This window comes from Rhinoraja longicauda, chromosome 40 (assembly GCF_053455715.1).
Source record: "Rhinoraja longicauda isolate Sanriku21f chromosome 40, sRhiLon1.1, whole genome shotgun sequence".
NCBI classification, from domain to species: domain Eukaryota; kingdom Metazoa; phylum Chordata; class Chondrichthyes; order Rajiformes; family Arhynchobatidae; genus Rhinoraja; species Rhinoraja longicauda.
Genome location: NC_135992.1, coordinates 17,113,577 through 17,125,996, shown reverse-complemented (window position 1 = coordinate 17,125,996; position 12,420 = coordinate 17,113,577). Strand labels below are relative to the sequence as shown.

Here is a 12,420-nt window from a genome sequence, read left to right as displayed (position 1 = left end):
GGTGAGGTGACCTTCAGTGGTTGAAGGCAGTACTGAACAGGTGAGACTTCAGTGATGTTTTGAATGTGGTGAGTGTGGAGGAGTCTCTGACGGTTTGGAGTAGTGAGTTCCATAGGGTGGGAGCAGCGATGGAGAAAGCCCTGTCCCCCCAGGATCTGAGTTTGGTCCGGATGTGGGGGGATAGGAGATTGGCAGCAGCAGAGCGGAGGGTGCAGGTGGGAGTGTGCCTGTGGAGGAGGTCGGTCAGGTAGGATGGGGCCAGGTTATGGAGGGCTTTGTAGGTCATGAGGAGGATTTTGTACTGGATTCTCTGGGGGATGGGGAGCCAGTGGAGTTTGTAAAGGACGGGGGTGATATGGTCACGGATCGGGGTGTGTGTGAGTAGACGGGCAGCGGAGTTTTGAATGTATTGAAGTTTACTGATGATTTTTGAGGGTGCGCCATAGAGGAAGGAGGCTGTTGCAGTAGTCCAGACGGGAGGTGATGAAGGCGTGGATGAGGGTTTCTGCAGCTGTGGAGGAGAGGGATGGACGGAGACGGGCAATGTTTTTGAGGTGGAAGAAGGCTGTCTTTGTGATGTGTTTGTCGAAGGAGAGGGTTTGATCAAAGATGATTCCAAGATTCCGGATGTGAGGGGAGGTGGATACTGGGAGACCATCAATATTGAGGATGAAGTTTTGGGTGGATTTGGTGAGCATTTTTGGACCAATGATGATGATTTCAGATTTGTTGCAGTTGAGTTTGAGGAAATTTGATTGAAGCCAAGATTTTATTTCAGTGATGCAGTTTGTCAGTGTAGAGTGTGTGGTGGTGGAGATTGACTTGGTGGAGATGAGGAGCTGGATATCATCGGCGAAGCAGTGGAAGTTGAGACCACTGAGTTTACTGCAATTTGAGTTGAGTTTACTGCAAAGTTGAGTTTACTGCAATTAAATCATATTTTCATGATACGAGAAGGAATTTAATTGTAATGCAAAATGTAACCTGTTTTTTCATGTGGAGTAATGTTTTGGTAAGATTCTTCCTCTCCACCTTGCTTCTTCCAGCTGCCAGTATCACTTGAAGTTACTTATTCTGTTAAATATTTGGTACATTCTCCCAGACAACTATGCCAATCACGATTTGTTTCCCATAATATTCTTGGTGCTGCACTTTGCTAATTAATAAAGGGCATTCTCGAAATAAATATCAAATACATAGTAATGCACAACATTATCTTTATTTTGTTCATATTTAAACCATTCCAGTGATTACTGACAGAAAATAAGCCAAAAAAAGAGAAAACATAAACCCAGCAAAGCTTAACTTTAATCCAACATGATTTCATAATAATCATAATCATGATTGCATCCGCTGCTCTAGATGTCAACTTATTTATATCGGCGAAACCAAGCGCAGGCTCGGCGATCGCTTCGCTGAACACCTGCGCTCGGTCCGCATTAACGCAACTGATATCCCGGTGGCCCAGCACTTTAACTCCCCCTCCCATTCCCAGTCTGACCTCTCTGTCATGGGCCTCCTCCAGTGCCATAGTGAGGCCCGCCGGAAATTGGAGGAGCAGCACCTCATATTTCGCCTGGGCAGTTTGCGGCCCGGTGGTATGAACGTCGACTTCTCCAACTTCAGATAGCTCCTCTGTCCCTCCCTTCCCCTCCTCCTTCCCAGATCTCCCTCTATCTTCCTGTCTCCACCTATATCCTTCCTTTGTCCCACCCCCGACATCAGTCTGAAGATGGGTCTCGACCCGAAACGTCACCCATTCCTTCTCTCCCGAGATGCTGCCTGACCTGCTGAGTTACTCCAGCATTTTGTGAATAAATCGATTTGTACCAGCATCTGCAGTTATTTTCTTATAATCATAATCATACTTTGTTAGCCAGTATGTTTTGCAACATACGAGGAATTTGAATTGTCATACCTATAAAAAGCAACAAAACACAGAAAGTATATTTTAACATGAACATCCCCCACAGTGACTCCTCCACATTCCTCACTGTAATGGAAGGCATAAAAAAGTTCAATCTCTTCCCTTCTTTGTGCTCCCACGGTCGAGGGCCTCGAGCCTTCCGTTGATGGAACGATCTTGGCTCCCGTAGCCAGCGGTTGGGCCCTCGGTATCGAGGTGATCAAGCTCCTGCATCAGGGGGATCTCAGCTCCCCCGCTCCGGGCGATCGGACCCCGGGTCAGAGTTGATCAAAACTCGTGCGGCTTGGAGCTTCCCAACATCGGTCTCTACCCGAGACTGCGAGCTCCTCGATGTTGGACTCCGCAGGCCGCGGTTGGAGCATCGATCCCTGGCAAGAGATCCCAGGCTCTGATGGTAAGTCCACAGCCCCACAGTGGGGCTCAAAGTCAGTCTCAATCAAGGCCGCCAGCTCCATGATGTTAGGCCGGAGGGCAGCTGGAGATATGATCCGGAAAACAATCGCCATCTCCAGCAAGGTAAGAAATTGAAAAATGTTTCCCCTGACCCCCTCCCCCCACATTAAACCAACCAGAGAACATTAACACATACATTTTAAAACACACTAAAATTAACAAAAAAGACGTAAAGACAAGTTAATGTTACTATTGCTCGGAATTTATCTTTCTGGTGCATTTAGCCCATTCTCTCTGCCATCATGCTCATTTTCATCTAACAACGGCAAATATTTGTTTAAACTAGTTATCTTATTCTATTTATTTTAATATTACTGCAGTCCTTAGAGGAGAGTCCAGTTGAATCTTTGAAAAAATTCCAGACTAGTTACACAATATATGTGAAAGATGATTCAGGCTCTGCTTTCTTTTTACAGCCAACTCCAGCACAGCTAACCCTAAATTCTCATCTCAAGTGTGTAATTACAAACAGCACAACATTTCAGAATGCAAACACTCTATATTGGCTAAAGGTCGTTGCTTTAGCAGGCACAGATCATTGCAGCAGCTGAAATAGCGTTTTTGCGTTTTAAACTTCAAGCCATTGTGTCCGATCCGAGATGCAATCTCATGACAATTGTCACAGTGTCAACTTCATTGCTCAACTGTAAACAGGCAGCATCCACTTCAACAGAGGCCGATTTCAAAGTTAAAATGATTTCTGCTGGAGATGCATCTGCCGTGTACTGTAATAAGACATGCTGAAGCCTAATGTGCCAAGAAATAGTGCTGAGCCTTGCATCAGTGCATCTGTTCCACACGGGGGCAATTTGCCAGTAGCTTTAGCCTGAAAAACAAAATATATATATCGAATTATTAGTTGCTTTAGCTGTGCAAAAAATTACACATTTAAATTAGAATATTTTCAATAAAAGTAAGTTGAGTATAATGCAGGAAGCCAGTCTGATGCAAGCTCTTGGTTTCGGATTGTATAAATCTCAAATTCTGCACATTTGCCACTGGTCATTCCAGGGTAAGGACAGGGCTCTTTGCACTGATGTCCTGATTAATTTGTAACAAAATAAGCAGACGTGAAAAAATCATCCACCCCATTCCACTGATCATTTATTTTCCAAAATTGCAACTCAATTTGATTTTGAATTGACCTCTGCTGTATAATTAATAAATTATAAGAAATAACTGCAGATGCTGGTACAAATCGATTTATTCACAAAATGCTGGAGTAACTCAGCAGGTCAGGCAGCATCTCGGGAGAGAAGGAATGGGTGACGTTTCGGGTCGAGACCCTTCTTCAGACTGATGTCGGGGGTGGGACAAAGGAAGGATATAGGTGGAGACAGGAAGATAGAGGGAGCTCTGGGAAGGAGGAGGGGAAGAGAGGGACTCACACATGTTGGCTTTTAAAAATGCAGTCCATCCACACACTTGGAAAACACTGTCTTACTTGTTGTGCAGATATGTATAAAAGTACAGAGGTCCACGCTGGTGCTGTACTTGGATATGTTGCCTTGCTGGTAACCCAAAGGCCTTGACTAACAACGCAGAGACATGTGGTCAAATCCAGCTCTGAGTTCAGCTAAGAATCATCAAGAATAAAATGAATAGTCTTTATAAAGAACAATCTGGTCTGTCTTATATGTCACTAGTTTAAACACAGCGCCGTAGTTGACTCTTAACTGTTCTCCAAAATAACCAGTCTATCGGTGGTATCATAACACCATTAAAACAGGTAAAGGACCAAGGCACAGAATGTGGACACGGCTCAACCAGATAAATCAGCTCCAACAACGCTCAAAGCTCAACATTATCCTGGACAAACCAGTACAATATCCACCATCCACCACAGACACAGTCACTGCAATGCACATCATTTACAAAATCCATTGCAGATACTCATCTGGGACATCCCAAACCCACTTCACAAAATCATAACTGCTACTGGAAAATCAACAACAGTGGGTGGATTGGAACAGCGCTCCCTGCAAGTTCCCCTCCAAAACCTGGACAGACATTGACCTTGCCCCTCCGTCTTTGGACCAAAATCCTTGAACTCCCTCTCCAATAGCATTATGGAGGACCCTGCCTTAAACAACTGCAATTATGATAGGCAATAAATTCCAGCCTTTCAGTGACACCTGAGAATTGCAGTAATACACACTGTTTCATCACAATTACTGATTCTTCCTTTCCAACCAGACATTACATGCCAACATGCACAACGACTTCCAGCTGTTCCCCTCCCCCTTGAGGATATCATGCAGCTGCTGGACTGGAACCAGGGAGGCAGCGGAGTCTCGGCTTTGCTGCAGAATCTCCTGTCCTAACTCTCGAGTCGCCCATCTGTATTGCCCTGCCTGACAATGCCCTTCCCTGCTGACCCTCAGTGCAGGAGTTGGAGTCCCAGCCCTGCCTGCCACCGTTGCTCAACCTTGATGTGTCATCCTCCCCAACCGCACCCTAGAGGGTGCACCTGATTTGTAGAGGTGGAGCCACTGGGCTCACCTGCACTCCATGTCTAATTCCCTTCCACACGGTCACCCACCTTCTATCTTGCCGTACCCTCGGTGTGACCACCTTACACTGTTCGGCATGTCTCCTACAACTCTCACCAACTTCTACAGATGCACCATAGAAAGCATTTTATTGGGACGCATCACACCATGGCTTGGGATCCATCCAAGACCGCAAGAAATTATAGCGAATTGTGGGCGTAGCCCAGACCATCACACAAACCAACCTATTGACTAAATTTATACCCCACACTGCTTCGGCAAGGCTAGCAGCATAATCAAGGACCAGTCTCACCCCGGTCACTCCCTCTCCTCCCCTCTACTATCGGGCAAAAGTTACAGAAGTGTGAAAACGCACACCTCCAGATTCAGGGACAGTTTCTTCCCGGCTGATATTGGGCAACCGAATCATCCTACCACAACCAGAGAGCGGTCCTGAACTGAACTACTATCTACATCTGTGATGGCCCTCAGACTATCCTTGATCGAACTTTGCTGGCTTTACCTTGCTATAAATGTTATTCCCTTATCATGCAGTGGACAGCTCGAGTGCAATCATGTATAGTATTTCCGTTGACTGGTTAGCACGCAACAAAAGCTTTTCACTGTCCCTTGGTACACGTGACAATAAACTGAACTGTACGTCCCGTCCAAGAAGCTCTTATTTTCGCGATAGCCCTGACATTATCCAGCTGCTGCTCCGGTTTCTCAACACGGTATTTAAGGAGCTGTAATTGTGTAGGACACAATTCCCACAGGTGTGATCATCAGGGATACCGGCAGTTTCTCTGACTTCCAGATCTGCAGCATTTTGTTATATTTGGCTGAGAAGCAAGTTATATTTTGGCCATGCTGAATATTACATTTCGCGGTCTTCAAAATCTGATGTTTTGATGCTAATTTCCAATGGAATTGATATGCAGAATGGACATCGTGACCCAGAAATTCTATTGGCACAACATTCACGCATGTAATCCACCAGAATTTCATTTCAAATCTGACTGTAACATGAACTATCTATAATCTCCTTCACAAAGTTGACAAATCTTCATGGATCCAGGCTTCCTTTGTGACTCAGCACACTGACTGTGCATCATACGCAACAAGTCCTCATGCATGCATGGTCCACATAGTTTGTGTAGATAAAGACAACACATAGGAGACCGCTACAGCAACACTGAGCAGGTCCCTGCATCTGGAGATGAGAAAGGAAATCCAGCTGCAAACAAGTGCCCTTAATTTCTAAGCTTAATTCTTTGCTGCCTCCTCATACCATCCACCTCATTAAAACCCTAACTATCTATTACCTATAAACCCACCTCTGACCCAAACCTCCTCAGCGGCTCTGTCCTGACCCAGAGGCTCCTAATTTTGCCCTCAGTTGGACTTCCAGTCTACTTTTGAACAACAGCACATGCACAACCTCCTTCCACCTTCACTCCCTTCCCCGGCAACACACACCACACATCACATGCATTCCCTTTAGTCTACTTGGACTATCTACCTACCTGTATTCCCTTTAGTCTACCTGGACTATCTACCTACTTGTATTCCTTTCCAATCTTGGCAAAGGGCAGCATGAAACGAGCAGTATACAGTGTACAGTGCCTCAGTTGACACTTTACAAGCGTGGGCCATTTTACAAATTCTGCCCGTGTATTCCCACACACCATTGGCTATCTGGACAAATCCAGATTGTGTGTTGACATTTGTTTGCTTTTCTTGTCTGCTCTATTTGCTTTTGGATTTGGCCATTGACTGGAGCGAATGATTGGTCAGTTGTGATCAGGTGAACTCCCTGAAAGTAGACTCCGGGATTGTTTGTATTCACTGCCTGGTGTCGCGCTTGTCGGCTGCGTAGGAGAAGGAGACCCAGGCAATCATGATTAAATTACAAGATTTGTTAAGCAAATGGTGGTATATTTTGTCCCGACGATAGTGAGAGGGGTCCATAAGCTTCCACAATAGAAGATCAATGATGGAACTTCACAGTTCTAGCTGAACATTTGGTGGGCTTTCTGCCTGGAATTTCCCCAGGGCCCGGCAGGCACTGTCTACAAACTTCTTCAAAGTGAGAGCATGTTGCTAAACGGTCTACAAACTGTCAGGTAAAGAAGGTGAGTTCAGTGCGTCTTTCACAAAGTAACGTGATCAATATCAACATCAAATCTTCGCAGTTTGTTCATCAATAATATTTTCAATGGTCATCGGTCTAGCTTGGAAAACAAGATTGCAGATGAGAGGAGATGTGATTGTTAATGTGCAGAGGCTATGGTTGTCTGCCAACCCACTGAATAATCATATTCCATTCTACATGTGGGGGGAACATTCAGACATGACGTTATTGCATTCCAGGCCATTATTGCGCTCCTTCTCAAATGTGTTCGGATTAAACATACTTATTTAAAAAAATAATGTTTCTGAACAGGGGAAGGTAACACATCTTGTGTGAATTGTTCCACTGATTCCTGCAATTCACTTAGTATAAGAAAATAACTGCAGATGCTGGTACAAATCGAAGGTATTTATTCACAAAATGCTGGAGTAACTCAGCAGATCAGGCAGCATCTCAGGAGAGAAGGAATGGGCGACGTTTCGGGTCGAGACCCTTCTTCAGACTGAAGAAGGGTCTCGACCCGAAACGTCGCCCATTCCTTCTCTCCTGAGATGCTGCCTGACCTGCTGAGTTACTCCAGCAGTTTGTGAATAAATACCTGCAATTCACTTGGATGTTAATAATCATGTTATGTTTAAAAAGCAGATTTAGTGACCAAACTCCCACTTTTCTTTCAGCCACATTAAAAAATCAGAATGATTATTAATCTAAATGTCTGTTTGTGAAATCTTGCTTTGTGCAGAATTCCTGCTGCATTTGGCCAACAGAACAATAGTTGATAGTTTGTGCTGGGCTCTGTAATATTTCTGAGTCGTACAATAATTGTACCATCTGATGAGAAATAAAGTTATATTGAAAAGATCATTTAATTTGATTAAATCTTCCAAGTAAATCAACAACTCTATCTTATCTCAAAGCCAATGCACAAAATATATTCTTAATAGGGTTTTAGTAACTTGTTATAGTGGAGCTTCCAGTTGTTTGAAATGTGTACAGCATTAGTTTATAATTCAGTTAGAGAACATCGCCAAATCATGAATCTGACCATTCTTATTTTCAGTGCAAACAGAACTGATGTACATTTTTAGTAATTTCATACCTTTGATTTTAGTTAGATTTGATTGTTTTACTGGATGAGAGTTTATTAATTTTAGATTCACTCTTTACATGCATTTAGTGTTTTACTGTTACTTTTAATGCATCCAGCAGCAGTTAAGTATTGGTTATTAAACATTAAAATAAGCAGCTCAAATGCAGGAATCCCAGACAGTGGAATAATATAGAATTATAGATTAATTGCCGTCTCTACATGAAGGGCATGTGGAGATGCAGGGAATGATATATAATTATATAGAATAATATAGAATAATATAGAATTATAGATTAATTGCCGTCTCTACATGAAGGGCATGTGGTGATGCAGGGAATGAAGGGGAAAGCAGATGAAGTTGGTTCAGTTTGGCATCATATTCAGAACAGACATTGAGGGCCAAAGGGCATGTTCCAGTGCTGTTCTGTGAATGCAACAATTAAACTGTGATTTTGGAAGCTGACTTTATCTTGCACACACGGAAGGCTCTCATTTTCTACCTACTGCACCATAATCCCAGTCGAGTCAAGTCTATTTGTCACATGCACATACACAATGTGCAGTGACATGAAAGTGGCAATGCCTGCGGATTGTGCACAAAAAGAATTACAATTACAGCACATAAATTAAAATTAATATAGAAAAGAAAAATTTAGTCCCTGGAGTTATAATAGTTAACAGTCCTGATGGCCTGTGGGATGAAACTCCGTCTCATCCTCTCCGTTTTCACAGCGTGGCAGCGGAGGCGTTTGCCTGACCGTAGCATCTGGAATAGTCCGTTACTGGGGTGGCAGGGGTCCCTCATTATCTTGCTTGCTCTGGATCTGCACCTCCTGATGTATAGGTCCTGCAGGGGGGCGAGTGTAGTTCCCATGGTGTGTTCTGCCGAACGCAGTACTCTCTGCAGGGCCTTCCTGTCCTGGGCAGAGCTGTTCCCAAACCAGACTGTAATGTTGCCGGACAGGATGCTCTCTACAGCCCCAGAGTAGAAGCAATGAAGGATCCTCAGAGACACTGAATTTCCCCAACTGTCTAAGGTGGTAAAGGCGCTGCTTTGCCTTACCCACCAGTACGGCAATGTGTGTTGTCCATGTCAGATCCTCTTAACCTTCTTCTATATTAATATATTAATATATAAATACCGTGGCATGATGATTCCAGCAATTTACTTGTATTTATGAAGGATTTTGTGCCATTTAGACCGAATGCCTATAGGATACCATTCCTAGTAAACAGATATCATGTGATTTAATTTTCTACATTGAAAGTTGTGGCATTGATGTGTGGCCACGTTACTGAGAATGACAATAGACAATAGGTGCAGGAGTAGGCCATTCGGCCCTTCGAGCCAGCACCACCATTCAATGTGATCATGGCTGATCATCCACAATCAGTACCCCGTTCCTGCCTTCTCCCCATACCCCTGAGAGAAGCTCTACCAGTTTCTCGATACTGGTGAGTTGTTAAATGCAGCTAATTTCAATTAAATATGGTTAGATTTTTATGATCGGTTACCAATAGTTTCGAAAAACCCAAATCTTTATCAAACACAAAATGCATTTTCTTTTTTATGGAGAAGGAAGAGGTTAAGAAAAAATAATATTGATATCTGCTCAGAAAAAATATCTGCTCGTTAAAAATGGACCACAACTGCATAAAATTGATATTATTAGTTTGAATGGCAAAGTGACAAATCAAATCCAAAAAAGGAAGTTTTCATTTTAGGGCTATCATCAGTTAAATTTTATTTAAACATTTTTGTTTAGTTTATTTTGTCACAGTGAAAAGCTTTTTTTTCTTATTCCATCTTACAAAAAATGCTGTTAGGTATTCATAAATATTTTATGGTGTTAAAACTACCTTTTTTACATGATCATCAAAATACAATGAAATGTTACTCTTAACAGCAGCTTTTTTTCTGCTCTGTATTTATAATTCAAGAGATTGCAATGCATTCCTTTTAGTTCAAAATGAAATGTGGTCTCAGGGAGAGCAATCATCTTATATCACCTTTACATTGTTTAGCATATTGCAATTTCTTCTGTGAGCTGGCTGAGCACATTGCAATGTAGGGTCTTTATTCACACTATCTAAAACTTCAGACAAATTCGTCAAACTCAAAAATCTCCTCTCGGCTCTCACCTGCAATAGTCTGATACATCCAACTATCGTTCTCTGCAGTGGATGAAGCATCGTTGATCAGGTGGCTCTTCTTTATTGTTGTACAGAGATGGAAGTTTTAAATAGATCTTCACTGCAATCTTATTTTTAACAGTGCAGCAGATAACTAGTACCCAATGTCTTTGCGAGCTCTATATATACAAGCTTCAGGTAAGAATAGACTGGATAAATTGCAAGAGATGTCACGTGTTATCAATCTGAGGTGTTTATGTGTCACTAGAAATCCTTGAGCCAATAGCCTATAGGCTCAGGTTGCAATATTAACTGAGATAGGCTTGGCTTTACCTGATTCATTACTGCCAGTGAGACACAACATCATTGACAACCAAACAGAACACCTTCAGTTTATTTCCGCTGTGCCCCCCCCCAACCCACCTCATCTCTATTTTCAGACTGAAATGTCACCAATTCTTTTTCTCCAGAGATGCTGCCTGAACCGCTGAGTTATTCCAGCTTTTTGTGGCAAACTGGATATATAATTAGCTTTATGGAAGGGAGCAAAGAGTGGTGATGGAAGGGTGGAGGTGTACAACTTGTGATGTGCCTCAGGGGTAGGTGCTAAACCCATTGCTGTTTGGGGTTTATAGCAACGATTTAGGTGAATAAACTTGGCATGATTAGTAAGTTTGCAGATGACACGAGGTGAAAGTGGGTGGTATTGTAGAGAGTGACGATGGTTTTTTTAAATTGTAGCAGTGACTAAGTGGGCTGTGGAATCGTTAATGGACTTTAATACAGATAAATGCAAGGTAGTGCATTTTGGGAAGTCATACAATGGCAGATCTTTCACAGTGAATGGTAGGGCCCTGGGGAGTGTTGTAGAGCAGAGCGATCAAAGTAGTTAATAGTTCCACAAAAGTGGCGTCAAACGTCAATAGGGTGGTAAAAAGGGCTTTTGCTACATTGATCTTCATCAGACAGGGTATAGAAGCTGGGATGCTACGTTACAGTCGTGCAAGACATTGGTGAGGCTGCATTTGGAGTATTGTGTTCACTTTTGGTCACCCTGCTGTAAGAAGATGTTGTTAAGCTGGAAAGAGAACAGAGAAGATTTACAAGGATGTTGCTAGGCTTCAAGGGGTTGAGCTGTCAGGAAAGGTTGACCAAGCTGGACCTTTATTCCTTGGAGTACAGGAGGATGAGGGTGATCTTTTTGAGGTTTTGATGGATGAGCTGCCACAGCAGGTACTATAACAATATTTAAAAGACAAAGTACTGGAGTAACTCAGCAGATCAGGCAGCATCTCTGGGGAATATGGATAGATAACATTTTGGGTTGGGGTCTCAAGAGTTCGAAAACGTCACCTATCTATGTTCTCCAGAGACACTGCCTGACCCACTGAGTTACTTCGGCACTTTTTTTATAAACCATGCAGTTCCTTGTTTCAACATTTTAAAAACATCAAGGCTGTACATGGATAGGAAAGGTTTAGAGGGCTATGGGGCAAATATGTGCAGGTGGTGCTAGTGGGGATGGGCATGGGCAAGTTGGGCCAAAGGGCCTGTTTTCATGCTCTATGATGAGGTGTATAAAATCAGGAGGAGAATAGATAGCGTGAATGCTCCTTAATTTACCCAGAGTAGGAGAATTTAAAAAACAGAGGACATGGGTTTAAGGTGAGGAGCAAAAGATTTAATAGGAACCTGAGGGGCAATTTGGGCAGTACACTGTGTAACTTCTTACAAATTCAGAGGGATGGCAGAAAACATTAAATCCATGTACAGCCTTGATGTTTTTTAAATGTTGAAACAAGGAACTGCATGGTTTATAAAAAAAGTGCCGAAGTAACTCAGTGGGTCAGGCAGTGTCTCTGGAGAACATAGATAGGTGACGTTTTCGGACTCTTGAGACCCCAACCCAAAATGTTATCTATCCATATTCCCCAGAGATGCTGCCTGATCTGCTGAGTTTCTCCAGTACTTTGTCTTGTAAACATTCTGGCAGACAGGTTTGCTAGTGCGACACTTGTGGCTTTAAACTAAGTAGTGGGGGGGAGGGGTTAACAAATTGTGAATATGAAGATGAGGTTAAAGGGAATACAGGAGATATTGCAGAAGACTCTCGGAAGAATGGGAACAGAAGTTCTAGAGGGGAAAAGAGATTAAGGGCAGGGCCATTTTTGACCGATGTGAGAGGGGAGGT

The 12,420-nt window shown here is 43.0% G+C and overlaps 1 long non-coding RNA gene across 1 annotated transcript; it reads right to left on the bottom strand.

Annotated features, from left to right (window-relative positions):
- Positions 1-1,200: 1,200 nt before the first annotated feature.
- On the bottom strand, positions 1,201-10,480 carry LOC144611569 (uncharacterized). Its single transcript, XR_013549542.1, has 2 exons — positions 10,239-10,480; positions 1,201-3,206 (listed from the first exon to the last, which is right to left on the bottom strand). It is a non-coding gene; the product is annotated as an uncharacterized LOC144611569 (long non-coding RNA).
- Between the last annotated feature and the right edge of the window lie 1,940 nt (positions 10,481-12,420).